Here is a 5883-nt window from a genome sequence, read left to right on the forward strand (position 1 = left end):
CCTGGGAATGGCCCGTGCTGCCCATGGGCCATATATGGCCCGACGGGACATCGGGCCCACTAACGGCCCGTGCTAAAGGTGGCAACAGTTAAGCCCAACGTGACTTTGGGCCTGTTAAAGGCCTGTCGCGTAATTCGGCCGTTGATGCCTGTGCTAAGCTTTCGGCCTCTTAAAGGCCCATGATATCAGTGGGCCAACTAAGGCCCGAGATATGTTTCGGCCTGGTAACGGCCCGTGAGCTAACTGGGCCCAAAACGGCCCGGTCTACATTTCGGCCTGCTGAAGGCCCGTCGACGACTAGTGAAAATTGAGGCCCAACATGTATTTTGGCCTGCTAAAGGCCCGTGGTTTCATCTCGGCCGTAACAGGCCAGTACAATATTCAGCCTGTTAATGGCCCAACGCTACCTGGGCCAAACTAAGCACTGGGTCGACAAAAGGCCCAACTAAAATATAGGCCGGTGTATGTTTGGGCCTGGCGCAATGTGTGATGGCCCCAATCATTCAAGCCCAAGAAAGACGCAGGCCGGCCCAATTGTGGCCCGCTAAAAACCTGGCCCGTTAGAGTCGAATGTTTTGGTCCGGTCGACTACATCTGATTTTTTTTAGATAGCGAATGATGGCAGTAACTAGTAGGAATTAAGAACAAACCTACTCTATACAATAAAGAAATTACGGCATAGTAACTAAGAATAAACCTACACTATACAATAAAGGATTTAAGGTATATTACATCACTGGGCATCGAAGTTCGCGACCAGTGATCATAAAGCGCAACGAAGAAGCAGATTACAAAAACTGGGCACCATTGCAGCGTAACAAAATAATACTGAACCGAGACCACTTCCAAGACAGTTCAAGAAAGGTTAGCCTTGCAGGGGAACTGCTGCGCAAGCTGCTGAGCAAGGCTGTGAGACCGGCCTAGCATGTCGGTCATAGCTTCCAGGTGTAGCTGTTTAGCGATGACGTTCTCATTGGTGTTCTCCGCAATCTTTCTTAGAGATAGGACTTCAAGTCGAAGTTGAGTTGCAGAATGCCTTTCTGCTAGAACTGAAGAAGTCGAACTGATTCAGACAACGAATTCTGTGAGCTTGTCTGACTGTTAGTCTCAAGTAACTTGAACACTGCATCAAGACAAGACTTTGGGGTTGTCTCGCTATCTTCAAGATGTTTTGCCTTCTTTGCTGCAATATATGTTGGGTTTGTCTCACAGCCTTCAGCAGACTTGTGCATGCCATCAGGCATATCACCCTGAAACAAAGCAGAGAGATGACATGTTCTGCACGTGTATAAACAAAGATGATAACTGTTCTGTCAATTCTATCCAATTTCAAATTAGAAAATAAAGAGTAAGTTCAAAATATCAATAGCATAATTTGGCATTGTTCATAATGCGGGGAGCTTCACCACACTACTGGATTACCATGTCAACATAACAAGCATAGATGAAGGGCAAAGAAAATCATTGTATCTATTTTGGATAATGTGCATGGCATGTTGTTCATATCATCAGCCACATCAGTAAGATAAAACAGGAGATGACAAGGTGAAAACGTGGGCTGCTTCACCACACACTGGATTATAGATCCACAAAAACAAGCATACATATAGGGAGTATTAAGTAATGTGCATGGTATGAATAAGGAATTTGGTTTTACAAGTAAAACTTAGAACTTACGGTTCTTACGAACATGCATTTTGGTAGAAACAGCAAACTAAACAGCAGTAAACGATAGGGAGTATGAGCAAATTAAACATCAGTTGAGGATAAAGGCTTTAGAAGGACTGACTTACGTTAATAGTTAACACCGGCTTTATAATGCCCTTCTCCATGTCAAGGGAAGGATAACTCAAGAATTTCATCACAGAATCTTCTTCATAAGCATTGCCTGTACTCTACATTTTGTAGAGAGTAATTATAGATATGATAATACTGGAAGGGATAGAGGATAATGAAGATAAGATGCAGATTGATGCTACATAATCAACTACCAATCCCTGGAAGTACAAGCGTTACAGGACAAAATGTACTGACAAGAGCAATGGGCTACACTTCTGCACTGGCATTGTCTGTGTATTCTACTTGTTGGTAAGATTAAATATAGATCTGATCTTTTTTAGTAAATGGTGGGCAAGGGAGATAAGATGCAGAATGCTACAAAATGAACCAATCCCTCTTCCCATAATACAAGAGTGTTTTGAACACTGGTGTACTGTACAAAACGTTCTTATATTATGGGACGGAGGGAGTAGCTGTTAATGTAAGTACAGTGATAGACCATGTTCAGTCCTTACAAGAGGACTGCAGAGCTAAACCTCTTCAAAAGCATTGGGTTGATTCTAAATTTATGTAAGAGTCCATACGGATCTTATAATGTCCACCAAATGGACGATTACGAGGCTAACATGTGAAGTGATGCTACATAATCAAACAGCTATGAAAGTAAGTATGGTCATACAGGGCAAGAGGTACTCACAAGAGCAATGCAGTGTGCAGCATAGTTGCGAGATTCTGTGGTCCCTTGAGAACGAATGTTATTCTGCTAACAGTTTTCGTACAAGTGAGACATTAAGGAAAATGCAGGAATGTAGTTAAAATTGTGATGTGATATCATAGACAGTACCTTACGCTGCAGCCGAGACCAATGTGTAACAAGATTATTCCAGTCACCGTCGGATAAATGTAGCACCGGAGACTTTACAGAATTTTTTTCAGAGGCTTGCCATCGAAGTGCGCTTGCCTCAGGTAGGAACGATACTTCATCAACGAGTGCTTGAAAAGCGCAACCAACCCTTGCTCGTCATCAAAATCCAGTTTGCTCCTCGCCTATTTAAAAGAATGAAATCTTGTGTCTTCTGTCAGCAGAAACATATGCAGTAATGACCATGAATAACATTAGTACATTACTTACGCGTAAGTTGCGGAGGAAGACCGGAAATTGTTCTGTGTCTGCGGGATAATCTTTCCATGAAGGAAAGATGCGCACAAAGTTCCTGACAACAACATAAGCTTCGTCTTCTAAACTGGGAAGAAATGGAACAGGGGTCCTATTTGCTGCAATTGGGGCTCTCTCTGGTTCGAAAAGGGATTTGGCAACTGGATTTGGTGTACTCTTTGCTGGAATGGGGGTTTTGCGTCGTACAGCTGGTGCTATGTCAACTGGCATAATCATACTGTTTGCTGCAGTTGGGGTCTGCTGAGTTGGGGCATCAGAAATGACCAGTGTAGTAGGGCTAGAGTCTACTAGAGTTGGGGTATTTTGTGGGTCAGGTGATATTGCAACTACACCTAATGGGCTATTTGATTTATCAGGTGCCACTACCTTTTCCAAATACTTTGCTTCTGCTCCTCCACGATCAGCAATCGCCCTCTTCCTTTTGATCGTCTGATACACAAGAACAACATTTGAATGGATAAATATGGTATGATGACAGATGGAATATGTACTGAAAATGGATAGGCAGGGCGTATTCACATACACGATGTGTAAACTAAGCTAATGGCAGTTCAACAAAGTAGAAGCAATGCAAAGCATCAGTTGCAAGATATGTGCGAGCAATGTAACCTTTGAAAGTTAGAGCAAGTACCTTGATGCGTGAATAAGATAGGGCATCTTCCTCTGACTCCTCCACTAGGGAGCTACATTGACTTAGGTCTCCCTCTAGCTCAGAATCACTGTTAGGATCATATTCTGAGCATGAATCTGTAGGTGGAGAGCATTTGCATTGCATTGCATCCAGACTTGATTTCAGTCCCTTAATGCCAAGTTTGACAGCCATGGCATTGTTCTGCTTTATTCTTTTCATGCGCACAAGCTCATAATCATTATGATGCTGTTCAGAATCTGAGATTCATGAAAACATAAAAAGTAGTCAGATTATCTATGGAATGCATTGCGGATTCAACTCGGAGAGTGTCTCCCTATAAACCCCTGCATATGCAAAGTTCACCTCCCCAACCGTGCTGACCAGACCACACACAGAAATACAAACCCCTTATGTCTCTATAACAGGTAGGCACACATTTCAAAACTGAAGTAGGAACATTAGAATCATATGAAATTCGTATTTGAACAAATAAACTAAGCAATTATGAGTGGCGTAATGTTTAGCTTCAAGGGTGGAGTGTTGGTAGTGCGACACAAAGCAAGTAGGCAGATTGTATTCCATGTAAAAGATCAAAACCTATGTAAAAGCTGGAAATGACACTTTCTTTCTATACAATGCAGTGTTCGTTACCCACACATGATGGAAGAGATCACATAGAGAAATACTATTCACTCATGTCTATGGTTCCAATATTTAGAAACAGGGTGGTCCACCCTAAAAGAATATTGACAACAAATATGACAAGGCAAGCATAGATGTAGTGAATCAATCATTTACTTGTGAGCTTACTAGGACAAGTATGCAGAATTGTAACTGCAGTAAGAGACCGTCCAAAATCTGAATGAAGAAGTTTGTCTAGCACTTATTGTTTGCAACTAATCGACGTGAATAATTGGATATTATATCGAATGAGTAAGAAAGACAAGTAAAATTGTCAACAAACCTGGCTTGCAGTAGTAATCTGGGTCAATGTCACTACGACCAACAATCCAAAATGACTAGTTTCTGTTCTGAGGGCCGGAATTTTGAAAACCCTGTGAACTTTAGAGGTACTAAAGATTACCGAAATACATCTGAACCATTAAGTGTAGGTAGCACTGAGCACACAACAAACCCTAATGATAGTCCTGCCTAATGAGTAATGAATCAATTAGAAAATGGGTGATGAGGAGTGGCTGCTGAGTGTTGAGGACGTATCTCAGGATAAATCGGGTTGGCTTGGTGGGTGCTGCACGCCTGAGCCCTGAACGGACTGGGAAGGTAGGCACGGCGGCGTGCTCGGGCAGCGGTGACGCTGTTGGGCGAGCGGCTCCTGGCCTCCTGTTAGTCCGATGTCTCCTCCTAGAGTCATGTCGTCCGGGGCCGGCAAGTCGCCAGCGAGGCAGGCGGCTGGGGGCGAGTAGAGATCGGAAGCGCGCAGCAGAACAGAGGGGAATCAGGGCCTGGGACGACCCAAAATCCCAGGGTGGGCCGGCCCACCGTGGGCACCCTGTAGAGATACACACCCGAGCGGCGAACATGCATTTTCGAAACTAATTTAGGAACATTTAGCTGACCAATTAAACAACTCTGTTTTAATAATATCAGATTCATATTTGAACAACTAAGCTTGTTTAGCGTGATGGGTGGAGCAGTGTTATTATGACACGAAGCACGTATTCTGATCGTATAGTGATCATAAAAGGGGGAAACTCTAAGCATATTTTTTTTAGCAAAAGAGGGTTTCCCGTCCGATTTCTATTAACGAAACCACCACGGAACCAACATGATCAATTAAACCCTAAGCATGATCAATTAAACCGTATTATGGCTGTGCCATGGCAGATTTGAAGCTGCAAACCGGAGAAATGATATTTAGCATCCATTGTTTGCTTCGAACTAAGAACTAAATTCTAAGAGCTGAAAAGAAAGTAGAGTAACCAAGTTAAGATCTATTTTCTGGTTGAGATCAAAAAGTTGAGGAGATATGAAGTACCACCTCTCTTGCGGCGCTGTGTAGGCATCGGGGGTGCGATGGCTGTCGGTGGCGTTGAAGCAGATCTGCGATGGTAGACGGGTGCATCGGGGGATAAGTCCCGTTGCGGTGGAAGAGAAGGTCGTGTGAGCGGCCCCGGCAAAGAGGACGACGGCGCCGATGAAGCGAGAGGATGCGATGCAAGGCTATTGGTCCGTCGCCGTGGATGAGAAACGTCCATCTCTAGCAGTGGACGATGCGGTCTTGGTAGGTGCTCCGGCATGGTGGAGGACGGTGGCGATGGATGTGGTGGAGGACGGC

Source organism: Aegilops tauschii, chromosome 2, assembly GCF_002575655.3.
Source record: "Aegilops tauschii subsp. strangulata cultivar AL8/78 chromosome 2, Aet v6.0, whole genome shotgun sequence".
Taxonomy (NCBI): Eukaryota; Viridiplantae; Streptophyta; class Magnoliopsida; order Poales; family Poaceae; genus Aegilops; species Aegilops tauschii.